The following is a 26,488-nucleotide window of genomic DNA, read 5'->3' on the forward strand; positions in this document are numbered from 1 at the left end:
TCAGCTTCTTTGGAGAAAAAGGGATAGTGATCTTTATTCCCACTGCTTTATTCCCACATTCTATTTATAGATCTTTATTCCCACTGCTAAAGGCAGAGCTGTCAAATCACAGTCCTGGACTGATTGGCATCTATGCCAAGGCTCCCCTGATTTCAGTGACACAATGGCCCTCACACCCGTGGTGTCAAGTGATAGTCAGTGCTGGGAGAAGTTCAGCAACATTTGTGCTTTCAGAAGGAAACACTGTCCTCAGCCTGGCCTTTACTCTGAGCAGGAAGAAGGCTGTAGAGGGATATCTCTGCTGTAAAGAACAGCCTCATCCTAGGACAGCACAGTGCAAAGAGGTGAATACAAGGCTATTGCCAAGCACATCGACATCAGTCAAAAAGCAAACAGAAATAAAACACAGTGAGGGACTACCCTGAGTGTGATTAGACTCATTAGTCACAGGTTATTGGAGAGCAATAGCTCTCATACTCCCAAGTAGTACTTCCCGCTCCCCATAGGAGGAACATAAGGAGCTCCAGGGGGGGCTCAGAGGTACAAATAGCCCTTGTCTGTGGTGGCCAGGGCTCCTTTATCATGTGGCTGCTAAAGCTCCTGAGACATCTGCTGCTGCAGAGGAAGTCAAGTGAAAGGAATGATCCAGAGCCGTGGGTGAGCTCTGCAGCTGGAAGCACCTGGGGACCACTTCTGCCCACTCAACATCATTATGGCTCAGAACACAGGAGCGCTTATGAACCTACAGTAAATGAGTCATTGCAAGTTCTGCAGAAAATTTATTACTAGGGGGAAAAAAAAGTATCAACCTGAACACTTGACTTCCAAAGAATCAATGTGCTCTGGAGCCATGTACCAGCTTTTTTTGGCTTCTGCAGGGGCAGAACACACCAAAATCCTTGGTATCATCAAAATTGGTGTTGTATCTTTCCATCAGGCCTTACACACAGAATAAATTTGTATGGAAAGGAAAATCTTTTTCTTCCAGCCACCACCATAGTTCCTTTCTTTTCTCTGGAGAAGCTGAGTCTACATTTCTTCTGAGGGTGTAGGGAGAGCAACTGTGAACTAATGCTTCCATTACAGCTTTGTTAGATAACTTGAATTCCCTCATGAAATGCTACTCTCCTCCCAATCCTGATCTGTTGCTCTGAAAAGAAGCCTGCTTTCAGATTCTTGTGGTGGTTTAATAATGTGCCAAAATGGGTCCACGATGGAACGAGGTAAGGTTAAAATCTATTTCTACTCTCGCCCTAAGCAGGAAATGAGCAGATGCCTCCCAAAGTGAAAGCCTGGTTATCTAGCTTGCTGCAATGCTATGCCAATAAAGGAGCCTTTTTTCTATTTAAAGAAGTAATATAATAAAATGTTGGTTCATTTCATTATAATAGCTCGGAAGGATTTGCTACTTTCACAGCATAAATTTAGATTAATTTTTTAGATTTGACAACGTTATAAAAATTATATTGATTCTGAAATTATAATTTTAGATTGGTTCTGTCATTTTAGTCTATTAGCAGTCTTTAAATGAAGTGATCCAATGTTACAATCAATCTTATCTTCCATTATGCACTTCCTGGTGCTAAAAAGTGAGATCGATTCTAATTAACTACACTGGTTCAGTCATTTGGGTAGTTTGTTCAGGGGAAAAAAAAAAAAAGTTACTGCCCTAATATCACTAAACAATTTGTTATACATTTATGTACTGAATTAATATCCAAAACAAATGTCACTCCTATGGTAAAAACAGTATGGTTGCAGCTCTCTAAAATATAGGATGGCAACATTAATGCTACTGGTTTAGCCAGTGCAGCACATGAAATATTTTCAGGGTCCACTTGAGGTTTAAGAAGAAAAACAGGGTCAGCAAAAAAATACTTCCTCTGCAGCACAGGCTGTAAATCTATATGTACATTCCAAGCAACTTGGAAAATGGCATTTCCAACGTGCAGCTGTGGCTGAGAGGACAGGTTTAAATGCTGCTTTAAGAGGCCATGATGGTGAAAATAATGCTATGAAGCAAGCTCATGTGAGTTAAATATGAATCAGCTCAAACTCACTTATTTCTTCCAGCATTTCCTGGCTTCAGCTTGCACTGGGGAGACCTTGACACCCACCTTGCCTTGTGCCAGTCTCAGACTCTATAGACCACTGGCCTATCAAATGAAGAGCTCTATAGATGTTGGCATAGGTACAGGGCTGTGGGGGACAAGCATGCTGTGATCCTACACCAAATGAACCTGAAAGTCTGGTGAAATCTTGGAGAGAAAAGCAGAAGCCAGAAAGGTAGACTGATTTAAAAAGAGACAGAAAAGGCGGACCTCTGGTAAAACTTGAGGGAACATATACATCTTCTGCAATTTTATTCTTTAGTATGCTTAAATCACTCTCTTTAAGTAAAACACTATTACCTCAAGTACAAATCTCTTGATTTTCTCATACATAATGCTTGTCTTGGAGTCTCTTCTAACTTGCTTTTTCCTGCTGCAGCTTTTAAGAAATGCAGGATATACACCCTCACCGCTAAATCAGCTTGTCTACCTGTCACATTCAGGGCAACTTGGAAACAATCTACAGCTCAAGGGATGCTAGGCTTCCTTTTCCAGTCACTACCACTACATCCTTTTGTGTGGATCAGCCTGCTGGAAAATGAGTCAAGAATAAGAAACGTGGGCCTGGCATCCTGCTGCAGGGTATTTCTTGACTTTCCTCCCTTAATAGGCCATCACGCATGCTTTGTTCCTGTTCTCCTCATGACATCATCTTACCAAGAAGCCTAAGTGGTGAAAAATACTGTGAAAGGGAGCAGTAACTTTAAAATGTTTCACTTATTCATGGATTTTTTGTTGTTTTTAAGATCTCAACTTTGGTCATTCAATATAAAAAGATCAGAAAATTGCTTTGAGTGCCTGTATCTGTCTGCTTTGAGCTGAAAAAGCATCTTGGTCAGGGGAAGAGAAGTCCTGCAGAGATGAAAAAACCAAAGTGGATGGCAAGTGGACTAGCTCTGTACTTCCCCTTAGGCCCTCAAACATTGCTACCAGTTGTCATGAAGCTTGCCAATAATTCTTAGGAAGGGGAAATCTCAGAACCCCATTTCCTGATCGGCTCCTTTTATGCTTTCCTTGAACATGTCTCAGTTCTGAAGTTGTGCTGCCTGAAAAGATTGACTTTGGATTCTGTGGCAAGCCAATGCAAAATTACCCTGGGTGATGCTGGAAGCTTTTGCATGGGAATATCCTTTTTATGCTGGCAGTTTGTTACTCAAGTGACAGACAAATGCCTGGCAAGAAAAAGCCTTGATTTCACTGTTCCTGCTATTGCATTTGTATTGCACACTATCATTAATTATTTGCCATCTTGTAAGAAGCCCTCGGGAGCCTCATTCTCCACTGCCTCACACCTCATGTAATCATTGACATCAGTGCAAAGTGAGTGCAAAACACTCTCACACATCTGCACACAGAGTGGTCCAACTCCAGTGGCATTCCAGCAGACAGGACAGTGGAGGCTGAGTCTGGAAAGCATCAGAGGGTGCATATGCCCACCACTCTTCTTTGCACAAGACAAGCAGCACTGGTTCACCTTTAGCTTGATGCCACTGGCCAAGCAAGAGGACAGACAGACAGACTCCTGACTGCCTCGCAGCAGTGCCCTAGATCTTCTTGAGCCTCACCACCAGCTGCACGAGGTGCTGCAGACCCTTTGCCATGTGAGTCTGTCACCGACAGTGGCATGTGGGACATGCGCCCTGCTGATGGTGCTTTGTGGGGTGACAGGGGTTCCTTTCTGCTGCAGCCCTGAGGAGCTGCTGGGGGGTGCCAGACCTCCCTCCATGGCCAGGGTTCCTCCCAGCAGAGCAGGACAGCCCTCATGAGCTGGATTTCTAAACGCAGGGGGGCATTGGTAGCTGGGCTGTGGATGGGACACGCCAGGCCCTGGGGCACCTGGAGGAGGAGATGGCTGGGGTGATGTGGAAGGAGACCATGATGTGTGGCCAATGTCATCCAGAAATAAAAAGGGAGTGGTAGCAGGACAAGGTGAGACATACTGCAAAATAGAGGAGGTGACATTTCTGCACAAAAACTGCTTTTGTTTCTTTCCCATTTCACAGGCAGCATGTCTATTTAAATGTGGCTTTTGCTGCCAAAGGACTTGTCATATTACATTAGGTTTAGCAACTTCTGCTGTGGCAAAGTGTGCAGCGTCTCCCTTCACATAAAGAAAATATTTTCACAAGTCTGTTCAACCTGCTAACTGTGATTACAGACAGTTGGCCCCTGACATGACATTTATTGCTCCAGCCTCCAAGTAAGAGCCTCACAGCATTGCCCAGCCAGCTACCTGAAGAGCACATATGTGTGTGGAGCTCTTAAACAAGTTTCTGCTAATGGCTTCATTTTGTACCCTTTTAGTAGGTCTTTAGCAGCTTGATAGAATACATGGTACAGTAAAGTAGTAAAAAGAAAAAGAGCATGTGCAAGCCCCCTCTTTTTATGCTCACCTTGAAATGTATATGATACAATATATTATATTAATTTGCTGCTGCAAGTGATTTCTGCATGCATATTTCTACTTTGCTCAGCAATATTCATCATAACTGAGAATCACTGCAACTGTCTACCTCCACTTGAGAGACAATCTCACACAGAGTGAAAATAAAAGACAACAAGTGAGAAACAACACCAATACCAGAGACCTGCAACATGTGCTGACAACAGACACAAACAGGTTGACCTAGTTGGGTGTCTACGTCAAGGAGTCTAAGAGGCAACTGGCTAGAGGAAAGTTTGCCATGAAATGAAAAAAAAAAAAAAAAAAAAGAAAGAAAGATAAAGAACCCCATGAAAGTCCAAAGCAGAGCAAATGAATGAGCAAATACTTCCCTGTTCCCCACAGGGTATGCTGATCATGGTCACAGCATCTACTGGAAACAACTGACGAGAGACCAACTTCTCCATCACTGCCTCCAGTAACTGTGCAGGCTTCTGCAAGACCTATCTATGTATTTTCCTGGCGTTTGGGAAGAAAGCAAGCATAATGAAGGCTTTGTCAGTACAAGAGAACAAAATCTGGCAATCATTTGATTATTAATGATTGGGCTTTTGGAGGGAGTGAGTTGTTTTAAATTGGGTTGGTTATTTTAAATATTTTGTATGAGTTAAAATCATTTAAAAATTTGTTAAATGGCCTGGCTTTTTGCCTTCACTTTCCTTTCCTGCACAAGACATTTGTAGGGCCTGGATTCTTACATGACTTGGCCTATTCTGTCTCACTTTTTGGCAGGTCACTTTGCTCTATTCTTCTCCAAACAGAAATTAAGCTCTGGCCAAGGGAGAAGCAGAGCAGAATGCAGCCTGCTACAACAGCTTGTAGTGAGTTGGAAAGAACTCTGTGTTATAGATGAAAGCTGATCAAATACCCTTCTCTTTTTTGTTGTTAATTTCACTGTCTTATTTTTAAACTTGCATGTGCATCTGCCAGCAGCACTGCATCTTGTTATAATATTCTTATTAAGCAGGTGGATGAATCATGAGCAGACAGGATTTAGCTCCATTTTGGTTAAGGGTATGATCTTCAGTGATTAACTTTCATCTACATCTTCTGCTGGATTGAGAATTTAACTGATTCTACAGTGTCAGTGTGAACAGTCTCCCTCACAGTTTTATTCTCTATCATGTTAGAAACTTATTTACAAAAAGACCATGTAAGATTCAATGCTGGGCACTCATAACTTCTTTTGCCAGAGTTGTATCCCCCTTGCCAATTAAATAACTCATGCCCCAAAAGTATAACTAAGAGCTGGTTTTACAGCTCTCTTTTGCTTTCTTCATTTGCACTCTTTTGTTGTTGTTGTTGGGTTTTTTTTCAATTTTCCCTTATATTCTCTGCTTTTATTGATATCTGAAATGGGCCTGGATAACCAACAAGAGGTAAGCATCAAAACTCAGGGATGGAGAGCTGACATTCCAAAACAAAACCATTTTTCTTTCTCCTTCTTTGCCCATGGTTCAATCCAAAGAAATCATCTGAGAGCAGTCTTCCTTGATGCAGAGAACCTTCCCTGGAGATTTCTAATGTGCTACAGTAAAAACCGTTTTTTCCCAAGACCCCCCACAAGTCCCCAGGGATTTTTCTTGGTCCAGTCTTCGTTAAAATAGAAAGCGTGTTTGGGGGGAATGACTAATCCCCTGCCTGAATGCGACATGCCATTTGGACTCTTTGTGATCTGGTACACTAACTCTCTGATTTGTTTGGCCTTGTGAAAACCTTTCAAGCTAGGCTCTGGAAATTTACCCCTGAAGCCTCTTCTGGGGCTTGGGTTTTTTTATTTTTCTCCCATTTCCTCAAATCTTTCCCTTGTCTCTAAAGAGTGCCATCGTCCGTTCCTGAGCCCTCAAATCCAATTACCAAACAATGTACAAATATATGGCTGAGCGTGGTCTATGGGAACAGCTGCAAAATTGCTAATATTAGGTCTAATTTAGCTACAATAAATTAGCAAGTGTGTGGAAGCAAAATGATGACAGCATAATTATAACAAAAGTCGATGTGTTGAAGTATATGGATGACAATACATACTAATTTTAGCGAAAAAACGCAGCAAATGAAATGCATGCAATGAACAGACGGGACTAATAGCTCAGACACATATACTTAATGTGACCAGTCAGTGTAAAAACAAAAAGATAGATGAAGCTGTTCAGAATCTAGTGCTAACAAGCAGTGTAGTCTGAAACCATTAACTGTCAGGGGTAATAACACTCAAAGTACTGAAGTGCAGTAAAACAGCAGCACTTTTCTCGGGATGATGTGCTGATGTACAAGCACACACCTGTGAAGAGGGTACTAAATCTATCCTCGCGTTTATTACTATGGAGGGAGGAAAAACAACACTAATAATGTAAAGTATAAACGAAAATAGCAGACAGCAGAGAGTGACATTTGCATGGTCCCAGTCAGCTTGTTAGCTGAAGTGGGTTTTAATTAGCTATTTTCCAGCAAGCAAACGAGCAAATTAGTGGCAGCCATAAACAAGCAGAGACAATCAGGCCCAAAGAAAAAAAAAAGATCGGACCTTTTTCTGTGTGTTTTCCTTTTGGAAATACAATGCCTTCATGCTTCAGCTAAATATTTCTATTAACCAAAAGAATGTGGTAAAGCAAAGACCTTGGCAACTATGCAAGTTCCCGAAGTGGCTCAAAACACAGTGTTAACAGTACAGCGGGGACACAAAGCCCTGCTCTGAAGAAACCAACATCGAAGGCTTAACCTTGGGCCTCCCGTGCGGAGCCTCAGGGCTCTGGTGCACCTTGGCTCTGGTGAGCTGCCCTCCTGCTGAAGACTGCCCACCCATCCTCAGCTCCTGGGGCAGCAGGGCCCCAGCACCATCCCTCACTCCCACTCTGGATGTGCAGCAGCAGGTGCTTCAAAAAAAAGTGTGATGCAGGGTGTAGGTGCCACCTTCTCCCTTGCGCCTCAAGAGGCATGAGATGGGTGTTGCCAAAGGGGTGCCTGAAGCTACCAGCTGCTCCTGCTGCTGAGGAAGAGGGATATAGCTCTGCAGGGGCTGCAGGAGACAGGCCACCAGGGTGACTGTGAGGAGGAGAGGGAGGTGAGCAGCAGGGACAACCCCTGTTGCTAAGCTATCTTGCTAAGACAAGATGCTTATCAGTGTAGGATGCAGCCCTCGGCAGACAACATGGATTCAGGCACTAATGAACAAACCCACTTTTGGTGCTTCTCTTATTGCCACAGTATTAGTGGCTGCATAATGAAACCTGCCCCACTGTTACAGCAACTTGAACATGGGATGAAGATCCTTCAGAGCCTGGTCAAGCAAGGCCCAAGGTTAAGTAATTCACTGTAGTACTTTTGCTACCAAACTGATTATATTAATAATCAGCCATAATGAAAAACATGGCAAGCTTATCCCTCGAGTCAGCTGTGTTTACCCTCCTGTTCCCTCTGATTTTAAGAAATGCTGATGCAGCAAAGATGGGAAACCCAACACAAAGGACAGATTGCACGCTTGTATCTTATGCTGAACATGCCCAAATCCTTCAGGTATAAAACCTGACAGCTGAAAAGTCACTTAGCAGTAAACAACTACTAGACATTGTTGCTAGGCAGAAGAGTTCAGTGGTTTGAGTACTAATCTAGACCTTGGGAAAGTTGAAGTTCATGTTTCACTCAATCAGAAACTTCTACGGCCATGGGTAACCCAGATGATCTGTCTGGGGATAAAAGTACTCCTGCCTCAGGAATTTGCTGCAAAATGCTCATTAAATATTGTGAAGGGCTCAGATATTATGGAGAAGGGGCTAATTAGTTGGAAGGAAGGGAAAACATCTAATAGAAATTAATCTTATTTATGCATCACTATTGGTACATGTGGCACTAGAGAAAGACATTGCAGCAGGCTTTCGGTTGGTATAAATTATCAGAGAGCTGCAGGAGAGACTCTCTTGCCTCCCTGTCCTTGTCTTGTGCCAAGGGTATTACAGTCTAATTAATACAGATAACATGAGTGCAGACGCCTACCTGTTGGGCGCCGTTGGAATATTAACACAAGGGGAGGGCTGGGGGAAGGCTCTTAAAGAAGGCTTATTTTATTTAGTTCATTTGTTTAGTAATGTTTTGATGGTCAGAAAACCCTGGCAATGAGTAGAGCCCAAGAGGCAATTAGCAATGGGGCAGAAAATGTAATGAGCCAAAAAACGAATTAACTTGAGCAGACTAGGCACAGACACAAGGGGCCAATGCTTTTTGCTAGTTTATAACCCTGCCCCTCTGCTGGATTCAAAAAAGTAGGAGGAGGTGTGATTTAACACAAAAACAGCCTGCAGGATATTTCCTACCACACTCGGGGTAGCTCTTCTCCACACAAAGCACCAGCTGATGTGGTGGCAGGCAAGCAGGCAGCCTGGATCAGCTCTTGCCTGAAGCCAGCCTCTCTCTGTAACATGTCCGTCCATTGCCACCACTGAGGAGGGCAGAACACAGCACACAGCAGGTTGCCCCCATGCCCAGGAAGAGGGGGACAGGCAGGGTTATCCTGTCAGACAGCAGCCCCCAGCACTGCTCTGCCAAGGCAGCAAGGTTATTGGCACTAAGAGTGGGGTTTGTGGAGTACAATTAGCCAAATTTTGCTCTCTTTGCCTCTTCTGAGTTTCTTTTTGTCCTTTGTTTATTTTTTCTCTTTGATGGCTTTCAGTTTATGCTATTAGCAAACATAACATGCTTTGTATTAGAATTCTTTCTAAGTCATGGGCTGATACTGTCTTCAGCTAGTACAAAACCATAAGCATTTTCACCACACTCAAACTGTTTGCACATTTTTTACAATGAACTTGTTTCCCTGCATCTGATAGCAGTTCATGAACATCACAGTGAAAAAAGTGCAGGCGATTGCTCTTGCAGGTACTGAGGGATGGTAACTATCCAGCTTCCACAGGGCTACAACAGGTAACTCTCACCCAAATTGTCACATTAGCCATCCTGCTAGCCATTAGAATCAAAGATAAGGATTTGTAGTTTAGAGAGCGGCTTGACTGAATCACAGAAAAACACAACTGCCCCCAAGTGTGTGCTAGGATGATTTTCAACGCATGCTGCAGTTCTGCAACGCTCGGTCTTACATGGCCCATAAGCTTTGTCCTGGGGGAGACTATTTGAGCAAAAACCTAAAGTTGTTATGTGGAGTTCAGGAGGAGAAACTTTGAGGGAAAAAAAAAAATGTTCACATAAATTTGATTCCCTTCTTGCATGGATAGTTCAATGCCAAATGAAAGAACAGGAAAGCCACAAAGCACACACACTTCAACACAGCTCCTTTCTCCCTGGGTCATGCCCAATGCCATTTCATCATGGCCAGGGGACTTTGGGGGAAGCGGGAGCAGAAGGGAAAGAAGAAAGATGATCTTTCAAAGAACAGAACTGCTGAAAATTCAGAGCAAATGAGTCAATTCATAGCTTTATCAGCATATAGCAAGTGGAATAGCAAGATATTCCTCTTCAAAGAGGAAAGTCCCCAAATGGCTAAAGGTTAAGATAAAGGGGCAGAATTTCTGCCTGGCTCCATGCAGCTCACAGCTGCTCTGACATTGGCTGGATCTTTGGTCTTTTTTTAGGTAAAATATCACCGAGCATAGGAAAGTCATGACCAGCTTCCCGAGCATCCCAATTGAAAAATAAAAGTGAGGGGCCTAATCCAAATCCTTGGCACTTTAAATCAACAACTGTAAATCTTTGCCTCAGCTCCAGTCAGCCTCAGAAGTTAAATGGACAGCACTGTTCATTTCTTATGCCTACGCTGCTCCATTGCTTTTAGTGAAGCTGCAGGTTGTAATTGAGAGTCTGGTAAGGATCCCTTTACACTGAGTGATGCTACAATCTTCTTTGCTGGAATTATTTTAGCCTTGTAATAGCTCTTTTTAAAGAACAGCCTGATCTACTTTCCAAAATCTTCTGCAGAAAATAAGTTGCATTCATAACACAAGGCTGAGGTTGAAATCCAAGGCCTTCCCCAGCAATATATCTCACTCACCTCAGGACATGTCTTGATGATCCCTCTGTGTGGTGTTGCTTCAGCAGCAGAAGGAGAAACAGTTTTCAGCATGGATCCTGACAGATCAGAGACAATAAGCCTTCAGCAGCTCAGAGAGGTTGGGCAAGCAGGAGACAGAGCTCAAAGTTCAGCCCCACACACATCCAATCTTTCAGCCCCACACACATCCAATGTGCCTGGAATATCCGGGTTACCTTCACCTGGGCACTGGAGCAACACCAGCAAAACCTGTTCTCTTTGGCTTCCCTGCCTGAAACATCCCATACAGACAATAAAGATTAAATGGGAAGGGTTGTTCTGCTCACAGCCACCCCCACTAAGGAGATACTGCTCATCTCTGGGGTCTTGCCTAAACACAGGGGTGAGACTGGGGTTTTCTTTACTGCAATACAGATACTGCACCAATGTCCACAGCAAAACTGAATTTCTTCTCTGCTTTTCTATCCCAGTCTCTCTTATTCCCTCATTTGCAATCCTCTTCTGTCTAAAGTTAGCTCTGCCATCATTACTTGCACTGAGTGCATATTAGACTAGGCTCTCAGGAATTAATGAGAAGGCTTAGCAAAGGAAGATAACATAGGGATCAGGATGGCTGAACTGGGTGCTAAATAGCAGCTTCTTTATGGCTGGATATTGAAGGCACAAATCTACCTTCAGTTCTCTCTGATTTCACAAAGAGCTTCAGGAAATAAACTCTTGTGACACGACTGGTTTTCCACTGGGTTGCTGCAAGAGAACCCCTGATGGACACAAAGAAATGAAAGTCTAAGCAAGTACATGCTGAAACCCACAGAGATGAAGTCACACCATAGCTAGCAAGGGGGTACCTAGCTTTGCTAGGCTAACATGGTCCAAAAGGGCAAGCCATGGTGCTGGTTTTGCTAGAGGAAGCAGCCATGTGGTGTCTGTCACAATGACAAAGAAATTGCCTTTTTGGAATAGGTAGCCTTTTCAATAAGGGATTTTTAATATCTCTTTGTAATATTTTTACAGTGTTTTGTGACTACGACAAGGCAGAAGATGTATTTCTGTAGGAACTGTGGCCAGTCTGACTGGTAAGAAAGGAAAGCACCTGTATTTCTGCATTGACTATAATCATGAAGAGTTAATCCAGTCACACATTTTTGTAGGACACAGACCAGACTGAACAGGTATCTCTTCTTTCCCTTCCTGGTAGCTCTCCTGATAAATAAGGGAAGAGCCAAACTTCTAACTACAAATGTTTCCCACCTGGTAATGGAGAGAACCTGAACATCTCATTCCATTTCTTCTCGTCCTCTTTTCCTCTTTTCCTTCTTGAATGGAAAAAAGGGGACTCATTTCAAGCATCTTACAGGAAAGCAGGGAGGATGCCTCAGGCTGCTGTTTTGCAAATGAATAACGAAGCCCAGATATGAACAGAGGATCAGAGTGTAGTCATAATACAACTACTGTCTGCATATGTGATTACTGGTAGCAGTGGGAACATGAGAAATTCATAGGCTGAGACACAATGAGCTCCCTTACAATCTGAGCATTCCTCAGTAATTTAGATAGATTAGGGGTGCAAATCCCCCAGGATTTAATCTTACAAGTACATTTTCCTGGCACTTCATACTTTGCCAAACAGTGCTTCCCAGAGGTGCCTTTTCCCCTCCCACTCTTTCTATCCTTCTGCATTTAGTTCCAGCAGCAAGCATGGGGAGAATGGGGCAAACCCAAAAACTGTCTTATTTTGAAACTCATTGATCCCCTTTGGATCTGAAAGATTGGGTCAAGCTGTATGCTGGAGAAAATTAGTGACATTCCTTGTAATTAACTAGTCCAGTCAGCTCTTTTTTAATGTTTATTTCTATTTCTTAAAGCTTCTATCACAGTAAAGATGCCTGTAGATTTCCTGACACCCAGGAGTAGCAGTGATCTTCTCATAAAAAATATTTAACACCAAAATACAAATAGCTCCTTTTTTTCCCAAATACTAACACAACTAAAAGAGTTTCTTGAAGAATAAGTGGGATACAGGCACATATATATTTTTTTTTGCATTGCTAATACAGAAGATCAGATTCCAAACTGCTGAATATGATATAAATATAGACTTTTACAGACTAAAATTAATGGAAATACATAGTCCTGTTGACTTCATTTGGCTTTGGATCTGCCAAATGGATCACTATGCATATCCAAAGCAAAGAAGATTTTGACAGTAGCAAAAAGGCTAGACACAAGAACCAGAAATTTGGAATCTAAAAGATAAATAAGCTACCCATATAAAAATATTCTATGACTTTTCATGCTGCAAATACTTGCAGTGATGGCTTCTCTCAAAATTTTCCGATGGTCTATGTGTTCCCTTGGTCTCATCTGCTTTTCTGCCATGACCTTAATTTTATTCAAATGCAGCACACAGAAAAGAAATGTTGCCTTATTCCTTAGCTTGATTTTGCCATTATATAACAGACCAAAACCCATGGAAATGGGAAATGCAGAAGAAAATCCAGACCACAAAAAAGCATTTGTGCAGAAATGATAAAAAAATCAATTGCTAAAACTACTTTCTTGGTATTAGCTTTTAGGCAGTAGTGGACAAATAGAAAAAAAAAGAAAGCCTCTTTCTAACTCTTATCTGAAGATAAGAATGCCTGAAGTATTTGGATTTGCAAAGCTATGCTGGCATCTTGTGAATTCAGGTTTGCACTGAGTCAGGCAAATCCATTCTCTTCTAACATCAACATTTCCCCTCTCTCCCATGAACTGTAAGGGATGACCAAAAAACAACCCACTTAGGAAAAACATCAGTGGTGTTTCCTCACCAAGTCCCCTGCTGCAGCCTGGTCTTCATCACAGCTCTGCTACAAATTTCCCCTGTAACTGCTGAGCACTCACTCCCCCAGCCACCAGTGATGATGCTCCTGGATCTATGCACAGATCCAAACAGCACAAGCACCACTGAAGAGCATTGCAAGTTGCTTCATCTGTCTCCTTTTATTTATTTTTATTTTCCTTTCACATTCCTTCCTATGACATAGCAATGTGATTGAGAATGTGCATGTCAGACAAAAATTGCAGAGTAAAGTGAGGCATAAAATTTTAGAAAGGCATTTTCCACTAAATTCATAGTCTTCTGCTGTAGTAAACATTTCTGCTATGCTGTATTGATGATGATTAATAGAGGACTTGACAGAAAGCAAACAAGATAAAAGAATGGTACTCATTGTCTTTCTCTCAGCAAATTTTCTTCTAAGATCTTTACTGATTAGAAAAGGAGTTGTTTTTCAGGACTTAGGTATTTCCAGTTGTGGAATCAAAAACTATATGAATCAAATTATTGAGAAATATTGATGATATCTCTGAACATACAGGAATTTTCAAGCTGTGACTTAAAGGCAAGAGAATTTTTTTTTCCTACCGGAATATTGATGATATCTCTGAACATACAGGAATTTTCAAGCTGTGACTTAAAGGCAAGAGAATTTTTTTTTCCTACCGGGAGAGTGTGAAGACACAGCCACTTCCTTTGAAGGACAGTGTGAAAATTCAGACAGGCTTCCATGCTGCTCCAAATGAGTGCAAAATAAAGTAGGCACTCCAGATCTTCTTGGGAAGAGTATCAGAAAGAGCTGAAAAAAGAATCATACTTCTGGAGCGGGGATAACGGGCTTTCTGAAAGGGTCTAAAGACAGAGATTGATGCACTTCCCAAGGCAATGCACCAGGACAGACATAATCTTCTGGATGTTAAGAGTTAATAATGCCATTAATAGCATGGATCACACCTGACAGATCACACATGGATCCATGGCGGATCACACCTGACCACACCACAGTAGCTGGGAGATGGAAGTGACAGGCTTTCAGAGTAAAACACTTCATTGATGTGGTGTAAGCTGGTGCTAAAAGATGGCTGTAAAACAAAAAGCCTTAACTGCTGATGAAAGTGGGAGCACCATCCAAACTGCATCCCCAAAATATCTGACCTCGGTGGGAGAGCTGCTGCATTTTTGTCACCCAAAACCTCTGGTTCCTTTTGCAGAAATTGCTTTAGTGCTCATGTGTCCTTTTCCTCCCTCCTCAAACAAGACAAATTGGCACCAGATCTCTCAGAACACCTCTCCTGACACCCTTTAGGAAAGCTGTCATATCAGAGGTCACTTTGCTTTTCAGTCCTGACTTCCAGCACATACACACACAGAGGAAGGAAGGGACAAAACACTTCAGCTTTCAAATCACTGACACAAATATTCTTAACACAAAGACTCCTGTGAGCCACAAATATTCCTAGATTCCTTTGCTTTAAATCAAGTATTTTTATCCTTAGAAATTTCTAGTGGTGCCCTAATTCTGGAACATACAAACTGCCATTCACAGAGTATCAAGGTTTGGGACCTAGGCGATCCTTCCCAACAAAGATGACAAGGAAGCAGCTATCATAGCTGTGTGGTGCTTTTTCCTGTACTTATTTTTTTCTTTTTAATAATGATTATTCTTTCTATTTTCTGTAATGAAAGAGAGAACCTGGGAGATAGCAGGAACCAAGGTTGGTCTATCAGGCAAACACAATATATTTGTCATAGTTTTCATGTTATATTTCCCATATGCATATTAGTGCTCCTTTTCTATTGGTAGAAGAGAGGAATTCTTGTCCCACCATATGGTTATTGGTTTCAGCAGCACAAGCTGAGCTTTTTGTTATAAGAAGAAACTATTTATGAATCCATCTCATTTGTCTTTTGTTTAGATGGGAGCATCTCTCTTTCCCCAGCAGAAGAAAAGTGGTCACTGCCTTTATTTTTCACCATGTCTCTAATTGATTATCTCCTTGTTTGGGAAGAAAGGGAATAGAGCCTCTTCTGCAAAACAAAAAATGACCCATTGCTCAAAGGACTTAACCCAGGCATAAAACCATAATTGCTAGAATTTTCTTTATCACTGTTTCTTTCCTTTATCACTGCCTTTTCAGACAGAGGCCTCCTGAGAGTACCCTCATAGCTGGCACCTGAACATGAGACCTCTGGGTGCAAACAAACATATGAGCCCTACCTGTTGCATTAATGTAGGATTCCTATCACCTGTCACTTAGAGCAGCCCCTACGTGCTCCTCCAGGACTCCTGCTCCAGGTTAGAGACTGCTGCAGCCCTGAACAGCAGGAGTCCATTCTTGCATATTTTATTGATCCCAGTATGCACTTAAGCAACACGTTTTTTGGGGATTTTTTTTTTCATTTAACATTTATTTTACAATTGCTTTCACAACCTCACCACAAAGGTGGAGATTTGCTCTCGTGTCCCCAAAGGAGAGTGCAATATGACATGGTAGAGTGGATCTAGTGCTGAGGGCAGTGCAAACAGAGCCTCTGAATGCCAGGGGACTCTGTGTGTGTGTGTGTGTGTGTGTGTGTGTGCATGTGTGTTAGGGGGGGACTGGGGGCTGCTGCAGCACCAGGTGCTGGGAAGACACAGATCAGCAGCATCCCATACCCTTTACAGTCACACAGAGGCTGCTGAAAAAACCTGTCAGACTGGGAAGGCTCAATAACAAAAATATTCTTCTGTTTAAAGAATGGTCTCATTGGTGCCCTTGGGCTTGCCCTGGTAAAAACCTCCTGGTCTTTTACCTTTACAGCTGGACTGCAGCCACACAGACCTCACATTGCCCAGCATTTTGTTTTCACACAGCTTTTTAAAGAGAGCTGCTATAAATCGTTTTCAAGTTACAGAGTATTTTGTTCCCCAGACAATACTTCAGTTTCCTATAATCACAGATAAATGAAGTATTCTGGTAATTATACCAGCAAACAGCATTTGCTTTCAGAGAAGGATATTTTTAAAATATTCTGAGAAACCGCAGGTAAAAAAAAAAAAGCTCTGCTTGGTTTGCTCTCCCTTCCAAAGCTCTGGTAAGGATTGCAATGACCCCACCACCCTATCAGAGGCTGGGCTGAATTCAAAGCAGCATGGCCATCAGGGCAAGGGACAGGATTCTGCTCCTCTACTCCTGCTGCACATGCAGTGCTGCATCCAGCTCTGGGGCCTCCAGCACAGGAAGGATGTGGAGCTGTTGGAGCAAGTCCAGAGGAGGTCACCAAGATGATCAGAGGGATGGAACATCTTTCCAGCCAGGAAATGATCAGAGCATTGGGTTTATTGAGCCTGGAAAAGAGAAGGCTTCAGGGTGAAATAATTGTGATCTTCCAGTACCTGAAGGGAGCCTGAAAGAAACAAGGCATGTCTATTTATAAGGGTAGGTAGTGACAGGAAAAGGGGGAATGGCTTCAAACTGAGAGCTGGTTTAGATTAGATATCAGGAAGAAATTTTTTACTGTGACAATTATGAGGCACTGGCACAGGTGTCCCAGGGAAGCTGTGGCTGCCCCATCTACATTTAAGGCCAGGCTGAATGGAGATTTGAGTGACTTGGTCTAGTGAAAGGTGGACCTGCTCCTGGCCTTTCTATGGTTCTGTGATCTTCCTGAAGAAATGCACAGCAGGTTGGCGGCCAGCACCTCCCACTGTCCTTAGTGGAGCCAGAGCAGGACTAGAGAGCTGCCCATGAGTCAGCAGTGGGGCAAAAGCCCCAACACTGAGATGAGGGAGCAGAAACCTCTTTGAAGGAGTCCCTTTGCAAGTGCTGCTTTGCATATCTGGGCTCACACTGACTTTCATCCTCCCTATCTCAGCCAAGAAAAACACCGTCCAGCGCTGCCAACAATTCAGTTGCTACAAAGACTTCCCCTCAGCTCTTCAGCAAGGAGCATTTTTCTGTCTGCTCTGCTGGGGAATATTGACTCCTCCCAGGTCTAGGCCCTGATTTACCCCATTTGTACCCACAAGCAAGTGGCCAAATGCAATGGCAGCACACAACACTTTTACACACACCTTGCACAAGTGGTTGTAGGAAGAGAAAGGAGATGCAAGCTCAGGCTTCAGCAACCTATTAACCAGAGAAGCTACAGAACACCAGAGACTGCAGTTCATCTCTCAGAAAACCAAAGCATTGGTTTTCATTAAAAATGCTCAAAAATGCTGGTTTTGTAGATTTGAGGGGGAAGATAGCAGAAGCATTTCAGTTAATTTTCAGTGTCTTTGCTGAGACTATCTGTAAGAGAATAAAAAAAGGAGGGCACATGAGACACAGCCCGGGTGCAGCATGTTATAATGATGCATCTCCTGGAGACAGCATTGCCTTCAGATAAGACATCTCCCCAAGAACACTGTCACTCACAGCTTACTGCAGGTGTCAGGTGCCCCAGCTATTGTTATTATTATTATTAGATATTTGCTGAGTGCCAGCGGTGCACCTGGTGCTCATCATCAGCTCAAACAAGCTGCTGATTTTTAACAGTGGACTGACTGCATTTCCACTTGTGAAAATTTGCCTGTTTGCTTCTTCAGGCACTATCTTCTCCAGGGGGAATTGTGCAATATACTTTTGTTTCCTTCCTCCAGGACTTTTGGTACCTGTTATTTTTTTAAACACACAACAGCCCAGCTCCTCACCACGGTAAGCCAGTCTTTTTTATCCGTCATCTCTTCGGGATCAGATCACTAATTCACGTACAGGATAAGACAACTGCCAAATTATTATACTACAAAGAGAAGATCTTCAGACACCTGTCATCTTGATGAAAGCAGCACCATCAACTGACCTTTGCCAGTTCAAGGTCGATAATGAGACAAGTCAGGCAGGAAGAGCAGCGTGTGCTGACTCCATTAACGCTGGCTGTGTGCACACTCAGTAGCACTGCGTCTCCTGTCAATTAGTGTGGGTAAACTAGGGACTGCTGATTGCCAGAGACATGGCATAGCGAGCTGCTGCTACCTTTACTTCTACACCCTGCTGCATTTTAATTAGCTCCATTCCCCTGACTATTTCTTCAGAGCTTCATTACTGCCGTCTTCAAGAAATCCAAGGCAAGCCTTTTACATTGCACATCGCTAATGAAAAGAGATGTGAACATCCTCACCACGGAGCTGGATAATGCCGGACTGTCTGCATGCTCACACGAGGGGGCATGCGGAGATTTAAGGGGCTTCTCAGCATAATGCAGTGTAAACGTCGCTCAGAGATGGCAAAAGAATAGAATGAGCCTGAGCCCACCAGGGAAGGTATTCCCAAAATGACCAAAAACACAGGATGGAAAAATGGCGCAAGGTCCATGAGGCGCACAGGTGAATATGTGTGTGTACTTGCATAAGGTGTGGGTTCAGTAAGGATTTTTAAAAACCACCCTACAGTTAAAAACTACAGTTTAATAGCCTGAGGTTGTAAGTTTGGAAATAAAGAGTTGCTCCAAGGGCCACCATCTTTGGCCATCACGGACAGCAGCCACGAAGAGTTGACAGACAAAGGACCTGCAGCATCACTCAGCCATTTCCAAGATTTCCCACGGAGCCCATAGCTTTTCAACAGAAAATCAGGTTTTGTGATGGGTTTTTTGCTGTATTTCTAACCTTTTTTGCAGTCACTTAGTCAGGTTTTTAGTCAGATGATATCAGTGTGGCTGTTCTAATTTTCCTTGAGTTTCAATTTTATTTGAAGCAAATTGTGATAGACAATTGCTGTCTTTACAGACAAGTGCTAGTCAGACTGACTTACAAAAAGTTTCAGGTTAAAATATTAGGCTCTCTACCGCTCTCCCTTCACAATACACAGATGTGCTTGGTGCAGGTCAGCCTGGTGAGGGATCTATGTCAGCATTTTGAGTCAAAGCCTTGATCCCATTTTGTTTTCCTAGCTTCCTGTGGTGAAGCTTCATTTCCTAGCCATGGTGGCTCTGCTGCTACTTGGCCCAGGCAGATATATATCTCTGTTATAGCTCAATGTGAATATTACCTGAGTCCTACTCCCACCCTCTATGACCACCAGCATTCATTCCATCCTCACAACAATACCTCTTTTAATTAACTTCTCTCATACGTCACTCATGTCCTTACAGACTCGCAGCTAATGAGCCAGCAAATCTACTTTGGGATTGCTTTCCTCAGTGAGCGCTGGCACAAATCTTATAGATGCCACAAAAAGTTGTGATGAGAGCATTCATGCTGGAAACATGTTGGAGAAGTAATGGGATGGTCTGAAGAAATTCTGTTTTCTACATAGCTTCAGGAGCTTCTGGATTAGAGGTGGAAAATGAATTAGCTGGCTTTTTCCTGACAGTCCTTTTATTCTCAGCAACTGTTCAGAAATAAAGGATGTGTTTCCTTCAGTTCAGTAGCTGCTTTTAGAAGAAAAGGTTCCTCAAAACAATATGGTTCCTGAGAAACCTCTTTTATGGTTAGTGACCCAGCTTCACTTGGTGTTTATTGCTGTCTCTGCATTGAGTAAATTTAGGCCTAGAGACAGCTGTGGAGTGAAAGTGGCTTCAATATCTTTTCAGCTGCATTTGAACATGCCCAGCAACAGCTGCTGTCCTGTAAGTGACTGCCCATTCAACAAGCCAGCCTTTCAAGAGAGGATGCTCCCATCCACATGGGAACCCCGAGAAGCTGGCTGATATAGGGGAAATCTCTCATCATCCTGTCAGGAAGTGGAGCAGGACTGTGCCTTTGGTGAGCCGGTGACTCACCACAGAGTTGTTCTACAATGGCACATTCTGGCCTCAGAATATCCTTCTATCATCAAAAAAAATAAAACTAACTCACCTCAAACTGAAACACTGCCTTCCCACACACACACCTGGGGTTCTTTATTTTATTATTTCCCTTGAAGGACTAAAAGAAACCTATTTTGCACACAGGCATGAAATATCATTAAAAAATCACATCACCAAAACAGGGTTTGTTTTTCTAAAGTGCCTCTACCTAATGGGGTTTTTGTTTTCTCTGAAACAAGAGGCTGCTGTCAGCCTCCGCACAGCCTTCTACATTCTCCCAAAGCTAAATGGAAAAAAATAGTCCTTTCTTTCTTAAGGCAAATAACCATTATCCAGAAAATCCTGGACACCCAGCACTGCTTCTCCTTTTATTCCTCACCCACGAGCAGTCAGATTGCTTCAACATTCATGCTGTGCCATCTAAAAAATGCTTGCTAGCCACCTGTGTGGATATCTTTGAAAGAGTAACTTTAAAAACACCCACCAGCATCCAAACATATGGATATGTGCCTGAGGGTTGGATACATTCTGTACATACAGTTATTCTCACGCCTGGTGCAATCTGATACTCCATCTATGCTGTTGCAGGGACACCTCCCTGCATCCTCCCACAGGCTCCTACACAGCAGTTCAGGATCAGCCAGTGGGTATCAGTGGCAGCCACAATCTAAATTCCCTTTATTATCTCAGTGTTCCCACTTTATCGTGCCACCCTGATTGATAAAGATAGAGCTGACACAAAGGAATTGCATTTCAAAGGAAATGCATGAAGTGCTACAGATGATGGCAAGGACGGGTGCGTGCCTGTTGCCACGGGGGAGCATCGCATCACAAACCTCTCAGCAGAGCAGGTGAAGCCACTTTTACCAACTCTGGCTATTCTATTACAAATATCTTTTTATTTATTTTTCATAATGCTCCAGCTGTGCATGCCTGCACAGCATGAGGCTGACTTGAGGAGCCTGAAAATATTAGCATTAAAGCTCAAAATAGAAGCAAACCACTCCAGATCCCAAATCTCTTCTCTACAGGTGACAGGATCGCTGCCTAGAAAAGTGCTTCTTTTCCCACGCTTGATTATAATTTTTCCATTAAGATGAATTAGCTTCTTGACAGAAAATAGTATTACTAATAGAGCTAAGCCTACTTATTCCCCCACAAAATTGCTGTATTTTCACAGGGAAAAAAATAAAAATTAAAAAAATATATTTTTGCCTCATACTTCACTGAAAGTAAAATATTTCTGACATGCATTTCATTGAAAACCAAAATTTTTTGACTGGAAATATGGCTGCAGTCCCTCAGGAGACGTGCTAGTTCATTGACTCCCTTTTCCCCAAGGGAGTCTATGTGAAGGGAGTATAGAAAAATAAATCCACACATTTGCACAGACTCTGTATTTTTCCCTTTCCCCACACTTCCTCAGACCACATTTACTGCCAATCCAGACGGCAGGCAAAGGACATCCCTTCTCATTCCCCAAGCAAAATGCAGCAATGCTCACTGCACATCACAAGGTATCACAATGGCCATGACAGGTACACACGAGAGACCAAGAAGCCAAAGGAAATTTTCCCATAACTCTCTCCTAACTGGGCTGTGCAATTTCCAGCCTGCACAACAGCATCTCCTTCCCTGCAGGACCAATGAGACAGGACCCACAGTGCCTGGACCACGGCTCTGGGGATTGCAGCCCTTTTGCCCGAAGAAAATCATCTTGCAGCTTTTCAAGCTCCGCATAGAGGTGAAAAACTGTGCATGCCCGTCACACCTCATGACTCACTTTGGGGCTCTGGCACATCCATGAAGTGTACTCAGAAATGCCTGTCACTCTGCATCTCCTCTGCCTGGCTGACAGCTTAGTGAGGGGCTGGACTCTAATAAACAGAAGATAGCACAGTGGCAGCAGCGTCCAGCCAAGGCATCTATCGTGCCTTTAAAGACAGACACACATAGAAGGTTTCTGTCTTGATCATAATTAAAGACTGTTTTCAGTCAAAAAATAAGTGGCAACTGAGGCAAAAATTTGCTGCGGTAGGCAGGTGTATAGACAAGCAAAATAACAGGATTTTTAAAGCATGGTGGCACTTACCACCACTTAGAAATGAGCTGACAAGAAAAGCAGAAGAAAGACAAAGCAATGCTGATCAAAATAAAGGAAAAGAAGGATTTAGGGATTTATGTTTGCCCAGTAGTCAGCTACACCAGTTGCTTGTGAATAAGGGTTTAAAATGTTTTAAAATGTGTTTGAGGCATATCTAGGCTTGCTTGTTTGCCAGGGAATAATATTTATGCATTTCTATCTGTTCTGTTCTAAATCACCCAAAATAGACTGTAATGTTGCTAATAAAGCAATATGAATCCAAAAAGAGCAGGAGCAGGAAAAAAATCCCCAATTAAGGGAATAAGAAATAAAAGATATGGATGTGCTCTGAAGCTGAGAGTAATTCATGCAAACAAGCAAATCACCAAAAGCATGCTAAAGAAGCAGGAAGGAGAAAACATGTGGTGTAGAAACTACCATGTGTCCATAAGAGATTTATCTCAAGAATTTCTCAAGCACCAGTGTTATCTGTCTGCCAGGAGTGTAGGGATATTTAAGCAACATGAACCATTAGCACAGTCTCTCCAAACAAAGAACCAAAGAAGAGAGAGACCAAATGGAAAACTGTATGATTTTCTCTGTTTCCCAAGATTTACCAAATGCGCCTTGGAACAGAGCCAGGAAAGAAACAAACATGGCCCTTCCTCAATAAAAAATAGAAGCTGAGAGAGACCTGGGCTAAACTTGAGAGATTCAGGGCCAGGTTGTGACCATCATTTCATAGCATGGGACCCATGCCAGCTGTCCATCCTGCCAGCTTGCATGGATTCCCTTCCGAGTGAATCTGTTAAGATCTGGTAACATTGCCTTAAAGATAAATTATGTGTTTTGCTAGGTCATTAACCATAGCTCATGACTGGACTGTGAAAAGTTAAATTTCAGCATGTGTTAAAAATATGAGGGATAATTCATGACACTCAATTTCCTGCCTTGGCTACCAAAGGGGAAGTGCTTTCAGCTGGGCTTTTGCTACAAATATCAGGTCCTTGCTGTAAGGCTAAAAGCAGCTACAAATGCTTTGTTCAACTCTCATTTCAGCAAGGCAAAAGTATCAGACAAACAGCCAAGTACAAACCACATTCTGCTTTCCCCTAAACTGACATAAATTTATGTGGACCATCTCCACTAGCTTCCATCCCAGCCTGCGTCTGTGTGTTAAAGAGAAGGATTTGGGTCTGTGGTTTTAAAGTTGCTTGTGAGAACCAACATTCTGAAGCAGCCCTAGGAAATGTGTGTGAAAGAAATCTCCTTGGCTTCTTTCTCCCCTAGCAACAAGCTAGTAAACTCTATGGATAGTAGTTTACCAGAAAATAAGATAAAAGATTAAAAAAAAAAACCTAAGAGCTATCAGAGAATGGATAAAACAGCATGATATGAGAGGAAAAAAAGAAAAAAACAAAGACCTCAAGATCCTAGCAGTGCTCACTAGGCAAAGTGAGAATGGAATAAGGCTCCATTCTTTTATTCCCCATTAAAATGTGCTTGTTCCTCCCCTCCTTACTGACCATATTATTTGATTTTTTTTTTTCTGGATGATTTTCTGTGATAATCACTGAGAAAACAAGAATAGAAATCTACTTGGTCTCGTGGGCCTTGGCAGAATTATTTTAAATTCAGCAGAGCAGGGAAGAAGGAGGGAAGGTTTGCATTTTCTGTTTGAGTCCTGGATCTTCTATTATACAGCAGCCCTCCATTATTTCAAACATGCTCATTAGGTGCTGAGCTAAAGGTAACTATAATTAAATTCAATTTTCTATCTAGCGCCAAGGTGCATAGGTTTCTGGGCAGCCAGCTCCTTGTCACCTTCCCTGTGTACTTGTGGCTAAGTATGAATATTAATGAATTCTGAGTTCTCTTCACCCTCCCTTTTCCCAATTTATTCACAACTATTCTGTCTTTCTGCAATGAAAGAAGAAGAAAAAAAAGGCAAAATATAATTACCTGCTCTAAGAGAAGCCCTCAGTCTGCTCTGGCATCAGTGACAGAGCCTCCCACCTTGCTAGTGGACAATGTACTGATGAAGAAAAGAACCTTTAATAAGACAGGAGTTTGATTATATTCAGAAGCCCTGACAACCTTCCAAGAGCCCTAGAATGAAAATAAGATTTCTTGCTCGTGTTCCTGGCCATGAAAGAATCTTGCTCAGTCTAACAAATAAATGGTTTACCCAAACTTGGGTCACTCATTTCTCAATTGAAAATCTGCAGACTCTCGTGCTGAGTGAGTACAGAGGGTTTGGTCTAAAACTACCGGTGCTAATAAGAATAATGACATCTCCCTTCTGCCAAGCCATCACTTCTCTAGAGCTAGCAAATTAGCTCTAATACTGGAGTGGGAATCCATAATTATCAAGCCACAGACTTGCTACAGCCTGCCAACACCAGTCCTTCAGGCAAAGTGTCCTTTCCCAATCCCAGGCATGGTGAGGGCACAGCGAGGTGGTGTGTTCCACCGCAGGCTGACCCCATCTAGGGAGACAGAGGCAGAGAGCAAATATCACCACAGCCCCTTTTCTCCTTCCAAAGCTGCCACATCTCAGAGAACCAACTCCAGGGCAGCACTTCTGCACCAAAGAGAGCTGGAGAACCCGTAATGGAAAACTGATCCCAGGATATGGTGCCCTACCACCAAATTGGGGAGAACTTCAACAGGGAGGGAAGTCCACCAAAGAGGCAGCTCAAAACACAAGTCTTTGCACTTACTAGCCTAGCCAGGAGCTGCCACCTCAGCAAAAAGAAGACAAAGCCTTTATTTCTTCAGCTTGCCTGTTTTTCCTGGGCTACATCACCACAGGATCAGGTTGAGTCCCACCAGCTCTTTGCTTCCCAACCCCACTGAGCGCCACCTCTACTGAGGCTCAGTGCAGCAAGAGCATCCATTTCCCGCCTTCCCTTCACCCCACAAAAAAGGCTGGTCACCAGGACAGCTGCAAGGACCTTCTGAGTGCCATGATTCATCATTCATGCCCGGGTAGGCTCAATGGGCTGGTTCATAGCGCACACAGGTACCCCGTTCAGCTCTCCAAATGGGGGCAGATGTCACTGCAGCTTGAGCTCCAAAAGCACACTCCTCTTTTCAGCCCCACCCCCAAAAGGTAAAGGCTTGCACAGAGTGTGTCTGCATTTGGACTGCTGAGTGCTCCCCAAAACAGAAGACAAAAAGCAGATTCCAACCTTCTCCAAATTATTTTATATTAATAATGATTTCCATTAAAAATTAATTCCCTTTGACTGTGTTCACACCTCGGTGGTGTTTACAGACTGAAAGCACGCTGGTAAATGTGTTTGCTGAAGAAACATTCCCTGCACTGGCAAATTTTAGGCAAATATTTGTGGTAAGCCATTTTCAAAACTGCAAGCCCAAATATTTATCCCAGAAAAAAGATTCTAGAAGTCCACTCAGAGGACAGAAACGTACCACACAACCTCTGTCTCCACTGGCATGACAGGCGCCCAGCAGTTCTGCAGACAAAGAATCCTTCAGAGGGTACTTGGGACAGCTGACAAAATCCTAGCTTGCTTACGAGCAGACCAAAACCTGAAGGAGAGGAAGGACAAAATTTATGAAGCAATCAACTCATGGCAATTATTTGCTCAATTGTTTGCTATCACATTTGGTGAAGTGAGGAAGTGCACATGAGGCCTGACACAGCTCCACTGAGGCTGAGGTGGAATGGGGTTTATCCCCTTCTGTTTCTGTGGCAAAAAAAAAGCAGCAGTGCTCCCTCAGATTGTGTTTTTGCAGGCTATGTGCCCTCAGAAGGAGGGTCAGCTGGATGGTGGCCACTAAACCTCAGTTAGATAGGAAAATACTGTGTTGATGGAAAGTCGTTCATAGCTGCAGAAATGCCCTTACGCCTGTACAAACCAGAGAAGAAGAAAGTGGCTTAGAAAGCAAATTTTCTACTAGATCCAAGCCAAGCATCTATAATATATGTTTTGTTTGGTATTTACACAGAATCTATCTGAAAACGAAGGTGCCTTTAGTTGCCAAGGGTAGCAGATGTGTTTTCTGCAATCTACTGCCAAAAAGTAAGCTAAGAAAGGAGAAGAGGGAAGTTCAGCTCCTTCAGCATGGAGAGCATGGTGTCCAAATACTTCAAGTCAACCCACTTGCAATAAAATTTAAAGTATTTAACTCAGACTGCTGAGAGTGCAGCTGATTATTTTTAATCTAGACAATAGCACGATGCCCAAACAGCAGGAGCAGAGTTCAGCTTTCCTGGAGTGTACTTTTGCCTGTC

The 26,488-nt window shown here is 42.9% G+C and overlaps 1 long non-coding RNA gene across 2 annotated transcripts in view; it reads right to left on the bottom strand.

Annotated features, from left to right (window-relative positions):
* LOC113458576 (uncharacterized) overlaps positions 1 to 25,766 on the bottom strand; it is a 107,534-nt gene extending 81,768 nt beyond the window's left edge. The window contains exons 1-2 of one of the 2 annotated variants that reach the window (XR_012580824.1): positions 25,663 to 25,766; positions 10,550 to 10,626 (exon numbers count right to left, since the gene is read on the bottom strand). This is a non-coding gene — a long non-coding RNA (uncharacterized LOC113458576). Of the gene's footprint in view, positions 1 to 10,549; positions 11,746 to 25,662 lie in introns of those variants that run through there. The other variant, XR_012580821.1, reaches the window with a different exon arrangement.
* Between the last annotated feature and the right edge of the window lie 722 nt (positions 25,767 to 26,488).

Source organism: Zonotrichia albicollis, chromosome 1 (genome assembly GCF_047830755.1).
Source record: "Zonotrichia albicollis isolate bZonAlb1 chromosome 1, bZonAlb1.hap1, whole genome shotgun sequence".
Classification (NCBI taxonomy): domain Eukaryota; kingdom Metazoa; phylum Chordata; class Aves; order Passeriformes; family Passerellidae; genus Zonotrichia; species Zonotrichia albicollis.